Below are 26,319 nucleotides of genomic sequence, written 5' to 3' on the forward strand. Positions count from 1 at the left end.
AATAGGTTTTCGAGTATATAGCTCTGCGTTGCTAGGCATGTGAGCAGCCAGTACAGAGGCAGTGTTAGCTGCGGGTAAGAGCGACGTATAAGACGTGTAATTAAACACGTTATATTTCTTTGATGAAGGAAAAGCTAGGCGAGTGACTATTACTAGACTATTTACTGACTCAAACTTAGCAATTGTGAGAATTTTTATTGAAATCGCAGTTCATAGGTAGAGAATGTTTCCTTGTAAGAGCATGACGCAATAACATTAACAACTGCAAGCGTGTGGCGTTACGCATAAGAAAAAAAATCTAAATCGCGCAGAATATATGTGGCTTTATAGTGAACGGAAATATGAAGAGAATGATATTTGCCAATGTAGTAATGATGTAGGATTTACTCAAACGAAGAAAGACTAATTCCGGATATGTACGTGAGTATAAACATTGATTTTCATGCCAACGTGAAGTTGTTTTAATACAATATCTAATATTTAACGCTATTCAACGTTAATCCTGAAACCAAAGTTCCCTAATCTTTCTCTCTCTATTTTTACATTCTACATTATAATCAATTAATATTGACAGATTAAGAAAGAAATTCTTCACAAGTAGACCGATTCAAAGATTTCACGAAACACTATTAATAAGAGACACTGATCCTGCTAATTGTGACAAACGAGTTACAGAAATCTGTCTCTACTATATCCTACACTATCAGTGGAACGGATATTTTACAGCAATTTTTCAAATTTATTTTTGTAACATTTTAAATAGGCAATTAAATATTTGTAGGTAATTTTATCCTCACATTATTTACTTATGTAGGCCTATATGCTTTGAAGGAGGATTTCAACTAGATATGAAAGGTTATTTTATCAGCAAAGTCAGGTGATATAGTCCACATCCAAGAATGTCATCAGTTAATAAAGGATGGATGGTAACTTTTGCACCAAAATGGAGCTCTTAATAAGGAGACATTTGAACAATCTAAATAAGTATTTTCTCTAACATTCATCGTTTTAGAGAAAATCGTTACGTTTCTATGAAGTATACGGCTACTGCAATAACTCTAAGCAAGCAAGACCTGCACTCCATACCATCCCCTCTCCCTCTGCAGTACTCTGTAGGTGACGCGCGACAATGCGCTGCGTTGCAAGATTTATTTAAAAAATTTTCGATATTATTCATTTTAAATTCATGGCTAAACGGTTTAATTTGGAAAAAAAAAAAGATTCAATACATTGACTGTTCAGATTATTTCTACCTATATGCTCGTATAGCCATAGAGCGCTACAAACATTGGGCAAAGACTAGGCTAGGTTTTTTCTACTTAACGGTGCTTCATGGAAGGAAAAGCGTAATAAAAGTTTTGTTATATTTAACATGTAGAATCAACTCTTAAATTTTGGTGCAGATGTTACTATCCACTCTGTATGTTACAATTAGACCTAGTTTTCATTAGTAGAGTTAGCAGCAAAGTAAATTATTATACTTTTTAGCCGAACTACTCTACTCTACAGAATTTGGTAGCGTACCCGTTCACACGCAAAAGGAGTAGACTCTACTATTCCAGGGTTTTCCTTAGTAACGCTTGTTTGCATATTGAGACAGAGAGTATGTTTCAGATAGAATTATTTGTGTCCAACTGAAAGCAGAATTTCAAGATGTATGTAGAATGCATTTGGAGTTTGGTGACTATTTTCTCGGTTTAAATGTTTTCTACACATTCACTTTTTTCAAAATCTCCACATTTATTGACATATTGTTCTGAAATTTTTTCTGCTCTTTCAGTGTATTCCAATATTTGATAATTGCCATTCAATATTGTGTAGTGTAAAGTATGATTTGGTCTAAAAATGTTTAATTCTTTAATATACATGGTTTTCTTTAAATTTTGAAATGATTAAATTCAATAATGTTGAATTCAACACATAATTAGAGCTTGAGCAAACTAAATGCCAATTATGTTTTGCCATACCATAAGCTACTGTACCTTGAGAAAAAAATATTTAAAAATTTGTGAAATTATAGCATAAGATAGAAATTATATTGATATCAAAATATTAACATAATATTAATAATGTATAATTAATAATGCCGATATTACTTACACTACAGCTTTGAAAATTTGCATGTATGTACTAAATAGACCTAATGCTCAGAACTAGTAAAAAAAACAATTAATGTGTTTTTTATAATTAAAAAAATACCAAAATTCAATTCAGCTCCCCGTTAAGCACCATAATGCAACAAAATTAAGAACAGCTCGCCAAACACGTGGTATCTTTATAAACTCGACTATACCAAACCTGTTTTCAATAGTATAGTGCCGGTAGAGTAAAAATCAGTGGTGGGGGAAGGCGAGTGATAGAGTTACTATCTCACTGTGCAATCTTACTCTACTCTACCATGATCAAGTACTCTACCAATTACGTTTATATTGGTAAAGTTGAAATTGTAGTTAGTACTTGCCTAAGTTACTCTATTGCTAACTCTACTAATGAAAACTAGGCCTTAAGGACAAAATAAATATTTTTATTCGCCGAAATGTGTAGCACCATCTGTATAAATATGATAACTTATATCCTGTATAATAAGCCAAATAAGGTATGTAACAGCGTACTATAAACTTTTTTTTTTTTCAATTTGAACTCCGTTTGGGATACAGAATAAAATTCTAAGATATTAATTCTGGTATAATAAATGACAGTGTTACAAATATTTCTTAAAAACCCTTTTCTCTACACTATGAACTGATTCAGATCTCTTTCGAACTTGAACCTGAGAGTATTTAATCTATAGGCTAGAATAAGTGTATAAGATTTCAATGGTGGCAGAAGAAACGGAAGTGCTCTAAAAATAATATAAAATATTTCCGTTTTCACTATATATAGTTTCCGATTCGGAGTTCAGTCAAATTTTAATTCTGGAATTCTTTAGCCACGTAATATTTTTAAGATATAATGAGGATAGCATAAGTAGGGATATCCGACAAAATTATACTACAATCGACCGTTTCTACCTGAAAGATTCATTCGAGTTCCAGTTGAATTATAATTGTAGGATGTGCGAATCACACAATCTGTTTCTAATATAATGAACTTGCTTTCGATACGCCCTGTATAAATACCATTGTCAGCGAAATATACAGTCGATAGCGAGACAATTATAGTAGCAAAACCCTAAATCATTTATGTCTACAAAAATTGTGTTGGATCTAGGCTTATTATGTAACTCTATGTAATTTTTATGATATCTAAATAACCGAAACTGTACTTTTTGTTCTCAAGCCATACACTCACGCAAACACACACGCACATGTGTGGTTTACGTTCCAGAAACAAGTTCTCTTGTATTTATTTTCTGTAGGTATTGACGTACACTTGGCGAATGAAACCAAGATGAATCCCTCAGGGGTACAAAAACTACAGTCAAGGAGTAAAGAACAGTAGTTAAAAGTTACAGCAACGTGGCCTATAAAACGTTTTAAAGGAATTTTTTAATACAAAGCGTACTCGTGCCAGCCTTCAATTTACGAGAGAACTAAGGAAGGAAAAAGAAAAACATTACACCGTACACAATGTGGTTAACGTTGGATTTTTTTCTCGAACGCTTTATCGACGCATCGTCCATATTCATGTAGTCACAATGGTCGTTTTTGTATCTTAAAACACACGACGAATTTTCGTGCTGCAGACTACGTGAATCGAATTCTTATCTAGTTTCACATCCTCACCAAATATTAGCTACACCCTACCTGAATATGTAAATTGTTTAACCTGTTTTATAGCATCTCTTTTAGTTAATATCGGACAATTATATCTACATACAAAGAATAGAACCAAAAAGAATATTGAAGGTAGCTATGTGAGGAGTCTTTCAAAGCATTCACACCCATGCAAAACTTACTCTGAAAATGAAAACTTCCATGTCAACAGATTTATTTCTGGTAGAAATATCTGGCTATTGTTTCTTTAGAAATCCCAATAGATAAGTAGGTCCTACTTAATGATATTATGCCATAAATAAGAAGTTTGTTATCAGTGAGGACCTAGTATTGTTCTTAATCTTTGCGGTCGTACCAAAGAACACAATTCTTGACTAAGAAGATCGAAATGATTATGTTTATGGTGACCATTTCTATATACTACTACCAGGCTGGGAACAAATGTCAAGAGTAAACGTTTTACTTGTATACCGGTTCTTCTAAAATTTTGGTATTTCACTAATTCTTAGAAAATTTGTCCTTTCCATACTTGCGGAAAATGTATAGGCTGTTTATTTCTTGTTTTTCGATAAAAGCAATTTAGGTTTAATTTTAATGTCTTTCTTGTAAACTCTATGAAATTATTCTTCGTCTTCTTCTTCTTCTTCTTCTTCCTTTTAAGGTTCCCCCTTTAGAGTTGTAGTCAGTTATTATTCTAGGCAGTGTGCTTTCTTTCAAAAAAGCTGAAAGTTAGCATTTATAAAACAGTTATATTACCGGTTGTTTTGTACGGATGTGAAACTTGAATTTTAACTTTGAGAGAGGAACAGAGGCTAAGGGTGTTTGAAAATAAGGCGCTTAGGAAAATATTTGGGGCTAAGGGGGCTGAAGTTACAGGAGAATGAAGAAAGTTACATAACGCAGAACTGCACGCATTGTATTCTTCAACTGGCGTAATTAGGAACATTAAATCCAGACGTTATAGATAGGCAGGACATGTAGCACGTATGGGCGAATCCAGAAAATAAGTAAGAAGTGTGCTTTTATCCATTCTATATAAATGATCTGTGTAATTTTGTTTATGTTGATCTATTGTTTCAATAATTATAGGGATGTTCAGTTCTTTTCTTAATCATTCAATAGATATTTTATCTAATCTTGTGCATCCCTTTACAGTTCGTAAAATTTTCATTTCTGTGACTTGGATATGGTTTTGATCCTTGTGTCTTAATACCCAGCGTTCACTACTATAGAGAATGTCGAGATAGCCATAATCTTAGGTCTATAGAATTTGAATTGTTTCTTTTGTACCTAGTTGATTTCAACGTCTTTCTTGTCATTCCACACATGTTTTGAAATTTATATAATTCATTATCTACATCTTGATCATAGTTACAGCTTTATAGGCCTATCTCAATCTAAATACCGTATTTTCTCGAATAACCCGCCCTTTTTCCCCCCCCCCCCAGTAAAAATACAAGCGAAAAATAGGGATGCGGTTGGCAGCATTGACTGATATTCCTCCCGTGAAATTGCTCTATTGCCTCATTTAGAATTCTCAAGTTTATATTCTGTATTTTTCTTCTATGACCATGCTCTTCGTCTTATTTGCATTTATCTTCATCCTATCACAGCTGTCATTCAGCTCCAGTAGCATATCCTTTAGTGTCATTTCCTGTTCCGCTAACAACGCCACACCATCAGCAAATCTTATGCATTTTATTCTTCTTCCTCCTACTATCACTATTCTGAAAACAGTTCTTTACTAAATCCTCCAAGTACAGTAGATGTTGAACAGAGTAAGTGATAAAGGACATCCTTGACGTACTCCTCTCCCAGTTTCACTTCCTTGTAATAGTGATGATAGGTAATTATTATAATGAACTACGTAGTATCATCTATACTAATAATAAATCTGTAGCCGAAAGTTTTCTGGTAATTTTCGATTTCCCAAAAATAATTAGTCCTAACATATATAATTAACCGCCCTGAAACCGAAAATCGCTTTTTTGAAATTTTTGTTTGTATGTCTGTCTGTATGTTTGTTACCTTTTCACGCGATAATGGCTGAACCGATTTATATGAAAATTGGAATATAAATTAAGTTCGTTGTAACTTAGATTTTAGGCTATATGGCATTCAAAATACATTATTTGAAAGGGGGGTTATAAGGGGGCCTGAATTAAATAAATCGAAATATCTCGCTTATTATTGATTTTTGTGAAAAATGTTACATAACAAACGTTTCTTTAAAAATAATTTTCGATAAGTTTTATTCCATGAAAAATTTTGATAGGACTGATATTTAATGAGATAAATTAGTTTTAAAATTAAAATAACTGCCATCTAAGGCGTGTAATGAATTAAAAAACAAATGACTTCGTTTATAAGGGGCCTTGGACAGCAACAATCGAAAGCTATGAAAGATAGCCTACAGAGAATGTTTCTGTGTTTATATGAAGTAATATCGGAAGCTAAATTAACCGATTTGTATAATTAATTATTATTTCACCATTGGAAAGTGTAGTTTCTCTAGATGGACATAATGCTATAATGTTACTACAGTAACTTCTGATATAATATAATATAATATAATATAATATAATATAATATAATATAATATAATATGTAATATTATATAATATAATTTAAGTTATTTGAAGGGTTCAGAATCATAGTGGGCCAAGCGCCATTTACTGAATACGTAGAAAACAAGGGTTAAAATTAAGTTACCATAATTCAATGGAAACCTATAACAAGTAAAATAAAATATACACATTAAATCTAAATGATGTCAATCTTCATTAAACTATGGTTGCATGTAATAAAAATTAAGAAAAATGTTAAAGGAATTGTCATCGCACCAAATGAGTGTCTCTGGACCAAAATGATCGCATTTTAATTATTTGGATGCAATTTAAATTAAGTAACATATTAAACGATTTATCCTTCTATCAAACACGAATGTTCCCTGGATCAAATGTCCTATTTTAATTATGTAATTACTTTATATTTATTTCTAACGGGTGCAGCGGAGCGCACGGGTACGGCTAGTACAAAATAAAGGTAGTTAATTTACTGATGCGTGCTATTAATATTGTAGCATATCGTGTAAACGGCTGAATGAGACAACTCACATATAATGTGTCGTAAATACAGTTTGCTGAAAGTATTATTTTTTATTTCCCCCTTTCAAAAGTGGAATGCGCGGCTTATTCGAGTGCGCGGGGTATTCGGGAAAATACGACACTTGAAATGTTGAACCTGTTTGATCGTATTATGAATATCCAATATAATTCATATAGCCTCTGTAGTTCAATGCAGTAATAAAGTAAGGGAAATCACTAGAAACGAGTGGACTGTTAAATTACAATTTAATACATGTCGTATGCAAAACATTTATTTATCGCCTTATATATTTTATAAGTACATATATATAAAATTTTTCCATGCCGTAACCGCGTGGTCTAAGGCGATCATGTTTTGAACTAGTGCTGGCTCGAGTCTTCATGGGGGAAGCAATTTGTTGTTTAATCAACTGTCTGAAGACAGGTCTGAACCTCACAAGTGATACGAACATGGCACCACTCATGAGGCAACTATAACAGGAGATAATGTGGTAGGGAATTAAATAGGTAATTAAATATTAATAAATAGCTAGATAAACGGATAATAAAGTAATTAGATAAAAGGATTAACTTAAATATACTTAGACCCTTCATCATATGATATCGCAGAATAACTGCATGGAAATATCATAATTATGTATGTACTTCGGTACATCGCTATAATATGATATGCGAATATAATCACTTAGTGATTTAAGACGGCGCTCATTCCGTCGGATCCCGGCCACTTAGTCACTCGTAATGAGTGGACCTCTGCACATTAGTGTGTTGGACATTGTGCCACTGTCACACATCTGTGACACAGTGCATGAGGGTTGGCCACAAAAGGGAAACTAAGAGGTGGAGCTTAAACTGAGAGGATTCAATCCGGCATCGTAATTGGAATCCGGCGTGGCTTAGTGGATAGAGCGTCAGCATGTAGAGCTGAAAACCTGGGTTCGAATCCCAGTGCCGGAGAGAATTTTTCTCCGCTCCACCGATCCTTCATCATATGATAACGCAGAATTCCTGCATGGAAATATATGTACTTCGGTACGTCGCTATAATCTTGGATAGCTGCTTTCATCTTGTTAACGGAGTGCGGGCGTGTATTATCATGTTGTAGGAGAACTTGATGATTTCCGGGTCGTTTTTCTTCAATTGCGGCAGCAAAGCTTCTGAGTTGTTGACAATAAACGAATCGGATTTTACCGTTTATTGTCATGGCGGACAAAAACTCTGCTAACTTATACGTTAACCTATCATGTTTACCTAATAAGACTGGAATTTAATATCACAAGATCTGTTGGAGATTCATGACATGAGCCTAATTTCTAATTGTCTTTCATTCTTTATTTATAACTACTTCTTATTCACCAAATTCAGTAATTTAAAAACGGTATTACTGAGCCCCAGAGTTGTAAAATCTTATACAGGAAATAACACAATTTCGGTTTATTCTAAATGTGTTCTTAAAATGTTATGCATTTTAAAATTGCTTTTGTAATTTTATTTACAAAGGAAAGACGGTTTCCCACTCTTTGTTAGTGCTTCGTATTTTCTAACCAATTATTTCATACCTTTTCTGTCTAAATGAGACTCTTTGAAGTTTATTACAACATCCATCCCATCACATAACACTTTATTCATAGTCTGAAAACATTTCAAGTGTACTACAACTTTCAAAACAACCATTCAATACTCCTTGAATAGAAACGAAAACATTAGCTGTGAAATGGCTGCAACTTTTAAGCCAGTGATTTTATACCACACACAAAATAGCGTAGGCCTACGTATTTGCAGAGATTTCCGTGGACAATCCGTTAAAATAGGCTATGATTGAGACTTGAAAAAGTTCCTTTAGCGTATGAACAAATATTAGATTCAGTGAATAAATAATTAATTAAAAATAGAAACGGTGAAATGGACAGTTAGAATCTAACAGTTTCCAAGAACTGGATTGAAAATCTTTATCTTTCGATCTTCTAACACTTTACTCATATGAAGGGTTCAGAGCCATAGTGGGCCAAGCGCCATTTATTTATTTTTTTATTGGGTTATTTTACGACGCTGTATCAACATCTAGGTTATTTAGCGTCTGAATGAAATGAAGGTGATAACGCCGGTGAAATGAGTCCGGGGTCCAGCACCGAAAGTTACCCAGCATTTGCTCGTATTGGGTTGAGGGAAAACCCCGGAAAAAACCTCAACCAGGTAACTTGCCCCGACCGGGATTCGAACCCGGGCCACCTGGTGTCGCAGCCAGACGCGCTGACCGTTGCTCCACAGGTGTGGACGCGCCATTTATTAAAACGGAGGAAGCAAGGGTTAAACTTAAGTGAATATCATAGTTTAATGAAGATTGACACATCATTTAGTTTTAATGTGTATACTTTATATTACTTGCTATATGTTTTCATTGAATTATGGTAATAACTTCATTTTAACCCTTGTTTTCTACCGTTTTAGTAAATGGCGCTTGGCCCACTATGGTTCTGAACCCTTCATATTCTCTTATTTCGTCTTTCAGAGTGTGATACACAGTAAAGCTTGAATTATGAAGTTATAAATGTTGTATTGAAAGTTACGAACCTGAGAACTGTAGATTGTTTACGACTTATGACAAAGAAATACAGTACATTCCAAAGTGACGTGGTCATGTATCATACGGAGAACACATGATGACTAAAACTGTCAATGACGATAACAGACATACTTTCCCCAATTAGTCGTCAACCTATATGAGTGTCAAATTCTTTTCTTCGAAATGTTTGTTCTTTAGTGGAATGTGTAATCGGAAACTTCGTGTAGCTATAGCTTTAGTGAGTTAATCATTTCCGAATCGTACTTACGTAAACTGTTTACATTGTCACAGGACTCAGACCATAGAAAGCCAATTGATTACGCATATATATTCGTGGAAACTGTAATTCGTTCTCTTACTTGAAACCCCAAGTGTGTTTTGTAAAAGGATTGTCTTGTATGGTATGCAGACAGCTATCCCAAGTGCATTTTAACCACTGGGATTCTTTTTCAGAGTAAGTACAATCGTTACGGAAGAGATGAATATGTATGTTTTGATACAGTTTCATGTACGTAAGATTACTCCTTTTACGCAACAAGAAGTGTATTCGCGTGACAATACAGATGTGGTCTGGTACCACTATCATTAGCGGCGGCCACAATTGCGTTGCATACGTGGCTGCAGACGGTTCAAGCCTTCTTCAATAATACGTTCATGTGAATGGCAAACTTATAAAAATTTAACAGCATTCCAATTTAATCACGCAAAATCTTTTTTTAACATAATACAGAAGCTCCCACAGGTGCTTGCTAATTATCTTGAGAGACCAATCCTTTTGTAGAGTTTTCAGCATGTTTCGTTTGTGCTTTCTTTCCTTGCTCTTCTTTCTTTCGTTCGTTCTTTCTCTCTCTGCTCTATTTTCTTTCGTTCCTTCTTTCTTTGCTCTTTTTTATTTCGTTCTTTCTTTCTTTAGTCTTTGTTTCGTTTCTTCTTTTTTCTTTGTTCTTTCTTTCTTTCTTTGCTCTTTTCCTTTCGTTCCTTCTTTCTTTCTTTGCTCTTTTTCTTTCGTTCCTTCTTTCTTTCTTTGCTCTTTTTTTTCGTTCCTTCTTTCTTTATTTGTTCTTCTTTCTTTCCTTCTTTGCTCTTTTTCTTTCGTTCCTTCTTTCTTTCTTTTGCTTTTTTCTTTCGTTCTTTCTTTCTTTCTTTGCTCTTTTTTCTTTCGTTCCTTCTTTCTTTGCTCTTCTTTCTTTCTTTTCTCTTTTTCCTTTCGTTACTTATTTCTTTCTTTGCTCTTTTTTCTTTCGTTCCTTCTTTCTTTCTTTGCTCTTTTTTCTTTCGTTCCTTCTTTCTTTCTTTGCTTTTATTTATTTCTTTCTTTCTTTCTTTGCTCTTATTTATTTCTTTCTTTGCTCTTCTTTCGTTCCTTCATTCTTTCTTTGCTCATATTTCTTTCCTTCCTTCTTTTTTTCTTTGCTCTTTTTTCTTTAGTTCCTTCTTGATTTCTTTGCTCTTTTTTCTTTCGTTCCTTCTTTCTTTCTTCTTTCTTTGTTCTTCCTTCCTTTCTTTATTTCTTTATTCTTTCTTTTCTTCCTTTCCTTCCCCTCCTTTCTGTCTTTTCTTCTTTCTTTCTTCTTTATTTCTTTGATCTTCTTTCTTTCCTTCTATTAAACCTTCCTACTCTTTTGTATTTCTTTACCTTCTCCTTTCTCTGTTTCTTTCCCTTCTCTTTTTTCTTTCATTTATTTCTCTTTTCCCTTATTTCCTGCCGCTATTTTCTTTCATTCATTTTTCTTCATTGTTTCTAACCTATCAATTTTCTTTTTTGTTCCTTTTATTTCTCTTGTTCTCTCTTGTTCCTCCCTTCTTTTCCTTTTCATTTTCTCTGTTCTGTCGTTTTCTTCATTTACCTTCTCCTTTTCACATATTTTTATTTCTTTTATTTGGTTTTTCTTGTTCTGTACCTATTCCTTTTTTGCCATTCTTCTCTTTAATATTAACCTTTCTAACTCTTCTATACTTTCTTCTTTTCTTCCTCCTTTTCTCTCTCATTCTTTTCTTATTTTCTCCCTTTCCTTTCTTTTCTTCCTATCTTTTTCCAGTCTTCTCTTTGTTGCTGTATTTTCTTCCTTCGTTTGTTCTCTAAGCCAATGGCTTAGCTCAAACGGTAGAGCATGTGCCTGCTGATCGGAGCTGCGCTCTGTTTCCATTCTTGCTTGGGGAGATGAACTGTTTGGGCTTCTTCTAGGTTTTCTCCAACTGTAAAACGAATATCAGGTAATCCCCTGATGAATTCTCGGCCTAATCTTGTCAAATATAGTCTTCGCCACGTTATGTCCACAATTTCTGGAAGGCATCTGACCACCTGTACCCTATTTCCAACAAAGAATTTGTAAATATGCCTATATTATCAGATATTGACTGTATCCTGTGTACAATTAATTAGCTTCAATCACAGCTCAGGTGTTGCAGTGATCGGACTCTAAAGAGAATAATTTAAAACAATTTCAAATGTCATGAAGGTACTTGGGGGTCATGGAGGTAGAACCCTATGCTTTCTTAACCTCAGCACTAGAATGAGGTGATGTGGTCGGCACCACGCTCCGACAATCTTTTACCCTCGGGAAAGATCCGGTATTCAATTTGATAGGAGGCTGAATCATTTAAAACTATCTCAAATTTCTTCCGTTCTTGATTATACGTATATTGCACCAAACGAAAAAGCTGGCTAACAACCTTGTCTTACTTCAAAGCAAATTCCGGTCAAGAAATCGAATTCTGTTTTATTAACAGGAATGCTAAATGGTATTTCTTAAATATTGCTTAGGTGTTGAGTCAGTATAGTTGGTACTAAGGCTAAATCATAACAAACTATAAAGTGTCTCTGTTATAAAGGAGTAGGAGTCACGAACGTTATAATACGACAAAAACTTCACTTTCTCGCTATCAACAATTCTATCGACACAAATAACCAAGCGTCGTTAAGTAATCAACAAAAAATTGTTCTTTTTTGCAGCCCTTCTTCCTTTTCTTTGTCACATTCTTATTTTCTTCCATCCATTCTGGTCATTATTTGTATCTTTTATACTTTTCTCACTTCTCTACTGCATTTTCTTCTTTCTCTTCAACTTCCTTTAATATTGCGATGACGTTGTGAATGTCGAAGAAGATTCTTTTCCATCTCCGGTCTCCAGGGCAATGGTGCTGACGTATTCGAATTTGCTTAATACTGCTATTCTTCTTTTCTTGTAGTGAATTTCGGCAGGAGACCTCCATCCCGGCGGCAATGGTTCGATCTCCGGCCACGTCGTGATTGAATTTGTGGTCTACAAAGCAGGTGTTCCACATTCTTTTATCGAGATACTTCCGTTTCCCCCCTTTCATTTTACCAACACATTTCCCCATCATATTTGTCATATCAAATAGTTAGAAGTAAACTCAGATGAAGTCTTGAGGACAGTGCAGGTCTCGATGCTGATATAGGATAGATTTGATGCTACGCTCTGGGGTTTCTCAGGTCTCGTCTGGAGATGGCACTGTCAGGGCTGGGACAGGATGACTCGCCTGTCAGCATCGGATTCACAAGTACCGTCCAGGCAACCAATCGGAATGAAATAATCATCGTAAGTATGGCGCATAATGAGTCAATATAGCAAAGTCTAAGGGCCGAATTCATAGTCAACACTTATCGTAAGGAAACACTTAAGCAGTTGCTTATAATAATTTCCAATTCATAAATCCCACTGAAGTGAACACTTATTCAAATAAGGTAGCTTGTCAGTTTACTCAAGTGTTTCCTCATATGTATTGTAATCAGCCGATTCGGTATACAATGACGATGATTATGATTTAATTTAATTTATTGAGTTCTGTATTTGAAATGAAAATGAGTTTCGGCAAGCAAAAGATATATCAGAGATATGGAAAACCCTTTAGAGATGTATAATGATCAACAATTTAAGAGGAGATACCGTTTCGACAAGAACACTGTTGTGAATATTCTGGTGTATATCATTTAAATTCACAATAGAACCATGAGGCTTACCGATTTCGCCACTGCTGAAAGTACTGGTTGCTTTGAGATTTTATGCTACAGCATCATTTCAGGTAGATTTAAGTGGCATTTTTTTTTTTCGAAAAGTATTCACGTCCCAACAAAGTGTTATTTGCATTTTTGTTTGTATTCTACCCAAGGAATAAGCTGTTAAAATTTGCGTAATTATATCATTTCCACTTTGTGTAGCATAAAATAACTGAAAAATAAATTAAAATGATTTACTTATAGGAATATTTCCGGAATTTGCATTAAACTCAACTGCAATTTTTGTTCCATGTCAATTTCTTCTTTTGGAGAGAACAATTATTATCAATTTTTTTTTTTTTACTTTCGACGATATCTCCATATTTAATAACTAGTTATCTTAGCTCGCTTCTTTCTTTTCTGTAAAATGCTTTCTGGACATCTTGTATAATTTTTAGCTCTGTAATATTTACTTCTGTATTTGTGTATGACAATAATGCCGATTTAACAATTTGAAGGCGCTGGAAAGCAATTGAATGTAGGAAAGCGCTCACGTCTAGCCATGTTGCCATATTTCTTTCGAGGGCATATGAATGAGTAGCGTCTCTGCAATACGATCTGAAATAAGTGCTAAGGAAATTCTCATTACTTAAGTGTTTCCTCATTTTATAAGTGACGACTATGAATTCGACCCTAAGTGTATGAATCCATCCAGAGTCCAGCCGTCGAAGAGCCAGTCGGCCATCTTTTAAGTTTATCAGATAAACTTCAAATTTGAGTTATGTTTCTCTCCACAGAAAGCAAGCAGAAATTTCTATTCCGAAAACAGACCATTTTATCTTCAGTGTGACCACCATTATACACTGCGTGGCAAAATGCTCTCTGCAGTGAACTCAGAGGCGCGTGGGAGCGCTTAAGTTGGCAGCACTAAGATAAGGCGAGGAGCAGCGGCGCTGCCCTTGACCTAGAGCAGTTAGTAACTGAATAGTATTCTACGTACAGCTGAGTGTGGACATTTTTCTTGTAAGAAGTGGTTGTGTTTTTGTGCGTTAGAAGTCAATATCTATTGAAGAAAGAGCGTTTTTAGTGGGGTAAGTGTCTTCCGTGAAGGTGATACGTTTTCGGAAAATGTAAAACGTAAATTTCGTTGAAGTTTACCCAATTCGGTAAGTCCTAATCGAGATACTATGCGAGATTTAATTAGTTCCGTGATACCGCATCAGTACATGACACTCCGAGAAGCGGTAGGCCTAAACTTTTAACCCAGGCAAAAGTGGACTAAATTGGTGATGTAATGTTGAGGAGCCCAACCAAATCAATGCGGAAATTAGCACAGAAAACAAATGTATCTGTGCGGTTAGCACATAGAGCCATAAAAAAGAACTTAACTTGCATCCTTATAAATGTACAGTTGTCCAAGAATTAAAAGAGGCAGATCATGAGAAGAAAGTACACTATTGTCAATGGTTCCAATCGTTCATCAATCGAGACAGACGTTAAGTTTTGGACATAACGTTTTTCACTAACGAAGCATGGTTTAGCCTTTCTGAATATATTAATAGCCAGAATTCGCGTATTTGGTCGTCAGTTAATCCCCAATTAAGTTCAATGTAATTTAACGTAATGTAATTTAATTTAGTACGCGTATATACGTCGCTAAGTCTAGCGGAATTTGTTGCCAACGTAACTGAGTGTAACTGACAATAAGTGTGCTAGCGCATCGCTCTCGATGCGAGAGACTTATGCCACGCACTGTACTTTATGCATTCACTTACACTTCAATTGCCATCTTTCTGTCACTTGTCCACATTTTACGAGTACATACAACTCGCGCACCTACGTAGAAACAAATGAAAAGTCAATACATTGTGTGATACACCCAACAGACCAACTCTAAGATGAAACGTTCTAGAGGAGAAGTAATCACAGAGAAACACTTAAAAAGTTGTCGCAGATATTTGAGTCATTAGGCAAAACGTCAGTTAGTCGTGCTTTATAATGTAACACATTTACATTTTGTAGAGGACTTATGATAGTGTGAGAATTCTAGATAGGTATAAAAAGCTGTTTTAGAGGCAATCCTCAAGTTGTTAAGTTTTCGTATTATTCTGAGATTACGCAGTTACGCCATATTACCAGAAATTGAGAAAGCAGCCGTCAAATAAATACACTGCAAGACTTCGATGGATATGCCCAACTTAATTGGGTCTATCCATGAAAAGCTATTTTTTTTTAATTTCCTATGCCTCTTTCTAATGTGTTTCTGTGCATGTCTTTGTTGCATTATCTCCTAAGTTAATGCACTGTTTCTGTGTTTTCTTGTTTTAGAATTGTTGTCTGATATTAAACGCAAATGTATGGGTAAATGATGAAGTTATTTGAATGGATTAATTGGTAAGTGGGTTGTGTAAAAAATTAATTGATGGATGGTGATGCATGAGAGGATGGATGGATGGATGGATGGATGGATGGATGGATGGATGGATGGAAGAATCAACATTTGGATAAAAAAATGGATGGGTGCATATTGGTGAGAAAATGATCGAATGAATGGATGGATGGGTGAATGGGTGGGTGGGTGGGTGGGTGGATAGATGGATGGGAGAATGAGCAATTGGATAAGTGAAAAAATGGATGAGTATATTGTTGAGAAAATGATCGAATGGATGGATGGATGGATGGATGGATGGATGGGTGGGTGAATGGGGAGTGGGTAGGTGGATGGATGGATGAATGGATGAATGGGAGAGTGAACAATTGGATAAGTGAAAAAATGGATGAGTGTATTGGTGAGAAAATGATCGGATGGATGGATGGATTGGTGAGTGAGTGAGTGAGTGAGTGAGTGAGTGAGTGAGTGAGTGAGTGGATGGATGGATGGATGGATGGATGGGAGAGTGAACAATTGTATAAGTGAAAAAAATTGGATGGGTGTATTTGTGAGAAAATGATCGAATGGATGGATAGCTGTATTGGTGAGAATGATCGAATGGATGGATGGATGGATGGATGGATGGATGGATGGATGGATGGATGGATGGATGGATGGATGGATGGATGGATGGGTGAGTGGGTGGATGGATGGGTGAATGGAAGATTAAGTGGGGAGTGGGTGGATGGATGGGTGAATGGAAGATTAAGTGGGGAGTGGATGGATGGATGGATGGATGGAGAATGAACAATTGGATGAGTGAAGAAATTGATGGATGTATTTGTGAGAAAATGATCGAATAGATAAATGGGTGTACTGGTGAGAAAATGATCGGATGGATGGATGGATGGATGGGTGAGTGGGTGGGTGAGTGAGTGGGGGTGAGGTGGATGGATGGATGGGAGAATGAACAATTGGATAAGTGAAAAAAATGGATGGGTGTATTTGTGAGAAAATGATCGAATGGATGGATAGGTGTATTGGTGAAAAAACGATCGAATGGATGGATGGATGGATGGATGGATGGATGGATGGATGGATTGGTGGGTGAGTGAGTCAGTCAGTGAGTGGGTGAGTGAGTGAGTGAGTGAGTGAGTGAGTGAGTGAGTGAGTGGGTGGGTGGATGGATGGACGGGAGAGTGAACAATTGAATAAGTGAAAAAATGGATGTGTGTATTTGTGAGAAAATTATCGAATGGATGGATGGATGGATGGATGGATGGATGGATGGATGGATGGATGGGAGAGTGAACAATTTGATGTGAAAAATGGATGGGTGTATTGGTGAGAAAATGATCGGATGGATGGATAACAGACAATTGAATGGGTGGATGGAAGGTTAATATTTCATATAAAACTGGATTCACAATTGAAAACTAAATGAAAACATAGCTGGGAAGACGAGCATTTAATTTAGAAAGCCATATCCACAAGTAATTACATGCAGAGGCGTGTAGAATGTTTCTTACGGGACGGGAACAAGTCGAATGCGATCTTCAGACCCTCTAATTTTCATCGTATAACATGTAAGCTCTTTCAGACAGTGTTCTTCCATTTAAAACATGCTGGGATCCTCCTTCGCACATTTTGATTTATGAAGCTGTCTCGAGTTTGCGACATTTTTGACCAGCACTGTGTAGATGCTTTCATCTGTACGTCTTCTTCTTTCCGAGGCATCCCATTCTCTCTTAAGACAAATAATGGTTATCCCGGCGCACCCGAAGGCACGCAAAGTGGTGACGGGCCTCCAAGCTGTGATGATGATAATAATTTGTGTTGTGGTGAACTCCCCCCTTCCATTTCAGCCTCATCCCACTGTTACCGGATCCCCTCTCCCTCGTCTCCTCCTACCTTGTCTTGTTAACATCCAGGCAGGCAGCTCCCCGCCTCTCGCCTCGTCCAGCTCGCTCAGAATTTTGTATGTATGTTGTGTTTGCCATAACGGAATAAGAACATTACGCACTGAATGTGAATGCAACTCCCGGCCCGGTACCTATATCAAGACGTTCGACGGAACAATTCCATTTTTGATGTGCATACAAAGATGTAGTTGCCAAAATCAGAGTTCGATTCTCTTCTAGACTCTAGAGAGATATTTGTAGTGTTCGGTAATTATTCAATTCTTAATCTAATTCATTTAAGTGAATGTTATTTATCGTATGTTTCACTGAGACACATTTTAATTAATCGAACTAGGTCAGTTTCTATCTGATGTTTTTCCAGTTCACTGCGGGCTAAAGCAGGGAGATGCACTATCACCTTTACTTTTTAACTTCGCTCTAGAATATGCCATTAGGAAAGTTCAGGATAACAGGCAGGGTTTGGAATTGAACGGGTTACATCAGCTTCTTGTCTATGCGGATGACGTGAATATGTTAGGAGAAAATACACAAACGATTAGGGAAAACACGGAAATTTTACTTGAAGCAAGTAAAGCGATCGGTTTGGAAGTAAATCCCGAAAAGACAAAGAATATGATTATGTCTCGTGACCAGAATATTGTACGAAATGGAAATATAAAAATTGGAGATTTATCCTTCGAAGAGGTGGAAAAATTCAAATATCTTGGAGCAACAGTAACAAATATAAATGACACTCGGGAGGAAATTAAACGCAGAATAAATATGGGAAATGCGTGTTATTATTCAGTTGAGAAGCTTTTGTCATCTAGTCTGCTGTCAAAAAAAAAAATGAAAGTTAGAATTTATGAAACAGTTATATTACCGGTTGTTCTGTATGGTTGTGAAACTTGGACTCTCACTCTGAGAGAGGAACATAGGTTAAGGGTGTTTGAGAATAAGGTGCTTAGGAAAATATTTGGGGCTAAGCGGGATGAAGTTGCAGGAGAATGGAGAAAGTTACACAACACAGAACTGCACGCATTGTATTCTTCACCTGACATAATTAGGAACATTAAATCCAGACGTTTGAGATGGGCAGGGCATGTGGCACGTATGGGCGAATCCAGAAATGCATATAGAGTGTTAGTTGGGAGACCGGAGGGAAAAAAACCTTTAGGGAGGCCGAGACGTAGATGGGAGGATAATATTAAAATGGATTTGAGGGAGGTGGGGTATGATGATAGAGATTGGATTAATCTTGCACAGGATAGGGACCGCTGGCGGGCTTATGTGAGGGCTGCAATGAACCTTCGGGTTCCCTAAAAGCCATTTGTAAGTAAGTAAGTAAGTAAGTTATTTATCGTAGGAAGGGGGATTTACTCTCGATGGATACTGTACGAGTAAGATTATGTTAATCACCGGGAATATTTGACAGATTGTCTCCGAATCTTTAATGGTGATGGTAGTGGTGGTAATAGCAGCAGCAGTAGTGGTAGTGGTAGTATATTACTAGAGTAGGGTGAACCGTAAGTAATTTTATTCATTTTAGGAGATTATTGTTTTTAAATATTTTAAACAAAAAAAAGTAATACAATTTTGCTCGTTTTTGCGTCCTTTTCGAATCAAAATTGTTTTATATTAAACATTTCATAGCCTGTTTTTGGAAAAACCATAGATTTAATTTCAAATATGCTCAGTCAATTTAAGAGAGCAGTGTATTATCATAAATGATTGAAATAATTTTCATTTTGTTCTTTAAATATGCAAACATTTGATCCGAATAAAGGTAACATTGTAAAATCCCTTTGAAGAACGAGAAGTTGCATATTTCTTTGGATCAAATTTCTGTATATTTCAGGGAGAAAAATAAAATTATTTCAATAATTTAATATCATAATACACTGCTCTCTTAAATTGACTGAGCATATTAGGAATTAAATCTATGGCTTTCTCAAAACAGCCTATGAAATGTTTCATATAAAACGCTTTTTATATCGAAAAAAAGCAAAAATGAGCAAAATTTTATCAAATGTTTTTGTTTGAAATATCTCAAAGAATAGCCCACTAAAATTAATGACATTACTTACGGTTCACTCTGTATAAGCAGAAAACTTACGTAATAACGTATTTCCACAAAATTGGCGTATTAGGTAATAAGCCTAATTGAAGAGTTCTAAGTTTTTTTTTTTTACTGAAGGTAGCTTCAGAATTATTGTTACACCTTCTATCAAATTGACATTAACATCTAATTATATGCAGTAAGAAATATTAAATTTATTCCAAACTACCCTATAGCTCGAACGGAACCTGGTGAAGCTTGACCAGTTCTACGGGCGGTTAGGTGTGGAGGAGGTAACGCTTGTTCAGTCTCGCTTGCATCTCGTCACTGTAACATCGGCCGGTAGCCGACCTCACACCACACTACTGCTCTCTCCGTCCAAGCTTCACCAGGTTCCGCACGAGCTCTAAGTATTCCGTTTATTGCTTCCAAACTGACTTAAGTTGGTATGCAATACAAACCATACAATAGACTATAAACTTACACAGAACTAATTTCACTTGCACTGTTGGGTAAGGCGCACAAGATATCCGTATAATATTAATGAAATTAATATTGAAGAATACATGCTGTTTTATAGTCTCCAAGAGAACGTAAGAAGAGAATAAGAAATAAGTTTGAGTGGTGTACAAATCGCTGTAACTGTGCGAGAAACAGTTCAATTTCAGATGCAAGTGGGAAACCAATCATAATGTATTGTCATAAAGAAGCACATGATTGTAATATCAGTAGGCCTACTTTAACAAATGACGACGTGAAGTGTTTTTAAAAGAAATTTATAGGGATAACTTTCAGATTAAGTTTGTGTGTTCTGCTGAAACCAAAACAAAAGATCTAGAAACGACAAACAGAAGCTTGTATTGCAGTCAAATACTCTGTTCAAAAGCTTAATGGCTTAGTTGTTACTGTTTGTGCTAAAAAAGTACTTATTCATCACCCAAGTCGGACGGAAGAGAACTTACTTTGTGTAGGTTTTTAGGAACTAAATCACAGTAAACCAGAAAGAAGAGGAGGTTGCAGGAAAATCACAAGGGATGTTGCACAGGGGAAAAAATGCAAAAAAAGAAAAAAAACTATATTCCACTCCCCTTGTTCAGTGTTAAGAAATTATGGCTTATTACAAATGTGAAAGGAATGTTAGGAGACATAATATTTATGTAATACTTCTCAGAATTTTTAATTTGTTTCTTTTACGTTTTTATTTATCTATTGCAAGTCTATAATATACCTATTTAAATTTATTTTTAGATTTTCCTAAGTCTTGACTTAGATTTGCTTTAAAAAGTACTAACAAGAGATGTACTTGACCTTTAACGCTCAGAACCATGCAAAACATGCTTGTAATATAAATAACCCATCACGAAAATAGTGGTATGATTCATTCCCATGCAAAACTGTACGTTTTACCGCAATAGACATCTGAATGATAACCTATTCAAGATCTACAGCTCGACCAAGTTAAGTCTGCGAGCCGAGAGGGGAAGTTGGAGGCAGTTCTGTAGTGAAAGGAGGCGGTAACGAGAGGAGACCAGTACAGTCTCATATGACAGCAAAGTTTTCCTACTGCGCTTCAGTTCATAGAGCGGTAACAATTTAAGACGCTTTGAAATAGACTGTACTTCTAATTCTGCTTGACAGTGAGGTTTGGCGTTCTGATTGGCAAGCGTGGAGAAAGTTGCATGAGGGGGGGAGGCTGGGAGACAGCGTAACTGTTGCCTTTAACTGAAGACAAGGACAAAAAATGCGTGCGCTCCGTAGTGTATTTTAAACGATGTGCACACGTTGAAATCTGAGCGTCAAGTGACCTATGTGGCAACTGTGTTTTGCCTCTACATTCCTCTGCATTCCATCCCGATATCCCCACTCGCAGACTTGACTTGGGCAAGCTGTAGGAGTCGACCTGGTTGGCGAGTTGGTATATCGCTAGCCTTCTATGCCCAAGGTTGCGGGTTCGATCCCGGGCCAGGTCGATGGCATTTAAGTGTGCTTAAATGCGATAGGTTCATGTCAGTAGATTTACTGGCATGCAAAAGAACTCCTGCGGGACAAAATTGCGGCATATCCGGCGATGCTGATGTAACATCTGCAGTTGCGAGCGTCGTTAAATGAAACATAACATTAAGATCTAGGAGAAGTTCTTTGATAACGCAAAGGAGCAAAATATCAATATAGGCCTAATAGGACACATATTTCAATGCCGTGACTATTGCTACATTTCCCATCAACAGTGTCACAACACCTCGATAACTGAACAACAATCTTTTTTTCTACTGACCTGAGAAGGGAGTTCCACGTTAAGAAAAAAGCATTAAGCATATGTGGCTATTTCATCAGATGACCAGTTGCAATGAGAAACGCCTACTTACCACATACTTTTATAATGTACTAGGCAAGGCCCATAAAACCAATGCTTTTTTCTCAACATGGAATGCTCTAGCATTGCACATCTATTCAATTTTCAAAGTGCAGGTGTAGGGATTTCAAGAAGTGGTCAAAGCAAAGTGGAACTGATCAATATGCACGTGTTAAAAGCCTCTTTTTCACATTCAACATCACTTCCGCATTCAAGCAGTCCAATATCAAAAGCCACACTAATTACATTTTCAAACGATATTAGAAGGTCAATGTTATAACCTACCTTTTGCCAAACACATTGCAACATACAGTAGACTTGTACTTTGGTGCAGAAAGTTGATTGATTGTATACCGCAAAGTGATGAAATTGCGATCGTGTAACTTTACTTATGGGATTTTACATTGTAGTCTTACAAAATCAACCATCCTTTTCATATAAGGCTTATATTGCCTAAAGACGCACATATCAAGAGGTTGGCAATATTTTGTTGTTTGTTGTTGATGGGAAATGTAGCGATATAATCACGAAATTCAAATATGCATGCTCTTAGTTCTATTATATTGAGATTTTGCATCTTTGCATCAGAATTCTTCTCTTATACTTTATAGCTACCTTGAATAAGCGATCATTCAAATGTCTCTCGTGGTAAGACGCGCAGTTTTGCACGAAAATGACTAATACCACAGTTTTTGTGATAAGCGATTTATACTCCGTATTATAAACATTTTTATGCGGTTCTGAGAGTTCGAGGTCAAGTACGTCCCTTTTAAGTTCATTAAATCAATGTAACAAGCAAAGTAACTCTAAATAAGTACTTAGGTAAGTGTCAAAATAAATTCAACTGCCTATTGAAATAAACTCTAGGGACGTTAAATTTATCAGTTTTTGCCATTTTTCTCATAACTTGTCATTTTGACTTAAGCCAGTTTGGAATCCGCCTCTTCAATTGTTGGTGAACAGTTTCACAGTTCCTACAAATTAACGGCCTTTTAGTCTTAACTTCCTTCAATAATGAAAAATATTGCTGTTTTCTGTTGATGTTCTCAGAATCGGTATTTTTTTTTCGAATTACTTATACAGAATGGAAGTGAAACAACCTTCCTGATTGAAAAGGACGATAGGGTACAGTTAAATGAACAGAAAACCTATATTTTTGTCATTAAATGGACGGTTAATTAGAAAATTAAGTTTGAAATTTAAGCAGTCCGGCAACATCGCTGCTAATACACCCTTCCTCGCATCGTGCAGTGGCTTTAAGTTAGAGGTTTTTAAAATTAAATTTACACGAAAACTGTTCACACTATTTGAAATACGCCAGAGGGATAAATTATTCTTGATTAGTTTTCCTATCAATATGGACAACAATCACGATCCTACTCGCAATAGTTACGGAATAATAGGTTGTTAAATATTTGATACAAAACATTTTTTTTTTCTCAAAAACTATTAACTTTTCACCAATATGATACAGTTTCTTGTTACATACAACATGAGCTATTCGCTCTGAAAACCTGCAATTCTATTTCACTTCTACCCTGTATATTTAAAATGTAATCAGTACATGAATATAATGAAACATATAATCCTGAACTGCGTTTTTGTATTTGTTTAATCTTGCACTTTAAAATTAGGGTAAAGTTGCCTAATTCCGTGATACTTCTAATTCCGTGACACTTTTTAAAAATTGAATGTCAAAGCTTTGCCATTCGACTATAGCGCCAGACATCTTTCTCGAAAGAATGCATTTTTACCTATGCCTACTTTTGAAACATTGGTGAACTTCCTAGCAAGATACCCAAACCCGTGACATTCAGTGAAAAAAAAAACGTATCACGGAATAAGGAATTTTTACCCTACCTATAGTAACATGGTTATTGCACTATTCAACCATTATCCTTCCCTTTTATTTCAAAGCCGAATTCAACTCTTTGAATCTAGAATGAAATCTATACAACATTATTTTAGACATGAGTGTTTTTATACAAGTGCATGGATTAATATATTGTTTTGTTAAATCTTTTTACATATCTGAAGTAGACCTATAAATTTGCTTAAAGAAATAGTTTTGGTTTAAAAGAGTTTTAAAGCTCATTTGGGTGACCCCGGAAGGTTAAAGTTTCAAAAATAATGTCATAGTTCTACAATATAAACGAGGATGGCTTTGGGGTTGGAATAGGTTCGATTTTAATTAAATAACAAAAATAAGAACACTATTTTCCTCCATTTCATCTCACCAAATCTTAATAGCCCCTAATGTTCATGGTAGTCTTCATTCTGAAACTGTTGGTACGCTTCCAATTCCCTTAATCCTAACGAGAATGAAACAGTCAGCTCATATCAGATATAGGCCTACAGTATGTGGAATTATTTTGAGCAAGCGTGAGTTGCATGTGGGAATGGACTGAGATAACGATCGTGATACAAAGGCTTTTCGTCCCTCAAGTCTATTAGCATACATGGGGGTGCAGTGGTTTTACCCAGACCCTCCATACGAACGGGCGTGACGACTGATTCCCGCCAACCCCCAAACTCATCCGTCATCATCAATACGATATATCTCCTCGACGTTGCTGATGACTCGTTCACCCTCAATGACGTTACACAAAGAGATGAGTCTACTGGGATCCTGTTGCTGCTCACGACAGATTTTAAGCCCAGATTCGTACCAAGTCGTAAACTTATTTATTTTCATTTTATTTAGACTACAGGAAAACGTGACTACCTAACGACTAGTTGATTGTCCCATGGAATTCTTCGCCTAAGTAATTCTGTTTTGTCACTCAATTTGTAACACTTCTTGTACAAATGTAGGGTCCCGGATGATTTACGAAGAAAAACAATATCTGTCATAGAAATTCTGTGTTCGTCACTTCGACTGGAGTCTCATTGTTTATGATTTTAGGAATAGACGCTATTGATAAGCATGTTCAACAGAAAAGAAACTCAGCAAATGTAAAGGCATAATAATAATAATAATAATAATAATAATAATAATAATAATAATAATAATGCTACAAACCGGAAGGTTATGTGTTCCATTTCCGATGAAATTAGACTTTATTTCATTTATTTAATCCTTCCTTTCGCACTAAACCCTGGAGTTCACTGAGACTCTTAACAGAAGAGAGTACCAGTCTCAAAATCCTTTCGAGGCCTGTAATGCAATAGCCTTATTTTTTCTTTGATGTGTCAACAAACAGCAAGTAACCAATAATACTTTAGCACGAACGTAATAATAATAATAATAATAATAATAATAATAATAATAATAATAATAATAATAATGCTACAAACCGGAAGGTTGTGTGTTCCATTTCCGATGAAATTAGACTTTTTTTCATTTATTTAATCCTTCCTTTCGCACTAAACCCTGGAGTCCACTGAGACTCTTAACAGAAGAGAGTACCAGTCTCAAAATCCTTTCGAGGCCTGTAATGCAATAGCTTTATATTTTCTTTGATGTGTCAACAAACAGCAAGTAACCAATAATACTTTAGCACGAACGTAATAATAATAATAATAATAATAATAATAATAATAATAATAATAATAATAATAATAATAATAATAATAATACACATGCTAAACATTTTACCTGCTATATAGGCCTACATGTTCTAAATTTATAATGTAAAGGGATCCAATTTATTGCTATAGTTATAAGTTCGCAAATTTTAATACACCTGATGTAGAACAGTCCTCGTAGAAGGGATTATGACTTCTCATACCAGTCATAGGAACATGACACTAATAATAATAATAATAATAATAATAATAATAATAATAATAATAATAATAACGTTAAATGCTAAATAATTTGTGACACTTAATGGAAATTCGTATCGTTAAGCCATGTAGATCTACCATTGTTTTCCTTGTAGAAAAATGAGAAAAATCAATTAATATAATAATAATAATAATAATAATAATAATAATGATAATAATAATAATAATATTTGTGAAACAGCTGTGTCAGTCATGCTATAGAGTAGACCTACATTTGGATCTGTTACGAAGATAGTCGCAATTTCCCTAAAAACTATCAAGGTGGACAAATGTTTTATTAGATTGAGTTATAATTGAGGAGCTTATTTTCAAAACAACTCTTGTCCATTCCCTTAACTTGATGGGAAATCACGAAAAACATTTTTAGGTCTAAAATTTCTTACCAGCTAATCAAGTGGGAGCATGACATTGGTAGGCGACTCTCTCTCAACGAGGGATGACGTTACTACTTTCATTCATCCCACACCAGTCCGCTCGGTAGGGGATGGTAGGATTAAAAAAT

The 26,319-nt window shown here is 35.6% G+C and overlaps 1 protein-coding gene and 1 non-coding gene across 3 annotated transcripts in view; one reads left to right on the forward strand and one right to left on the reverse strand.

The window, feature by feature from the left end:
• The window catches only part of LOC138705827 (toll-like receptor Tollo), a 502,484-nt gene that overhangs the window by 135,409 nt on the left and 340,756 nt on the right, over nt 1-26,319 (reverse strand). The gene's annotated exons all lie outside the window — the stretch shown is intronic.
• Nucleotides 7,709-7,780, forward strand: TRNAY-GUA (transfer RNA tyrosine (anticodon GUA)). Its single transcript has one exon. It is a non-coding gene; the product is annotated as a tRNA-Tyr (tRNA).

Source organism: Periplaneta americana, chromosome 9 (genome assembly GCF_040183065.1).
Source record: "Periplaneta americana isolate PAMFEO1 chromosome 9, P.americana_PAMFEO1_priV1, whole genome shotgun sequence".
In the NCBI taxonomy this organism is placed as follows: domain Eukaryota; kingdom Metazoa; phylum Arthropoda; class Insecta; order Blattodea; family Blattidae; genus Periplaneta; species Periplaneta americana.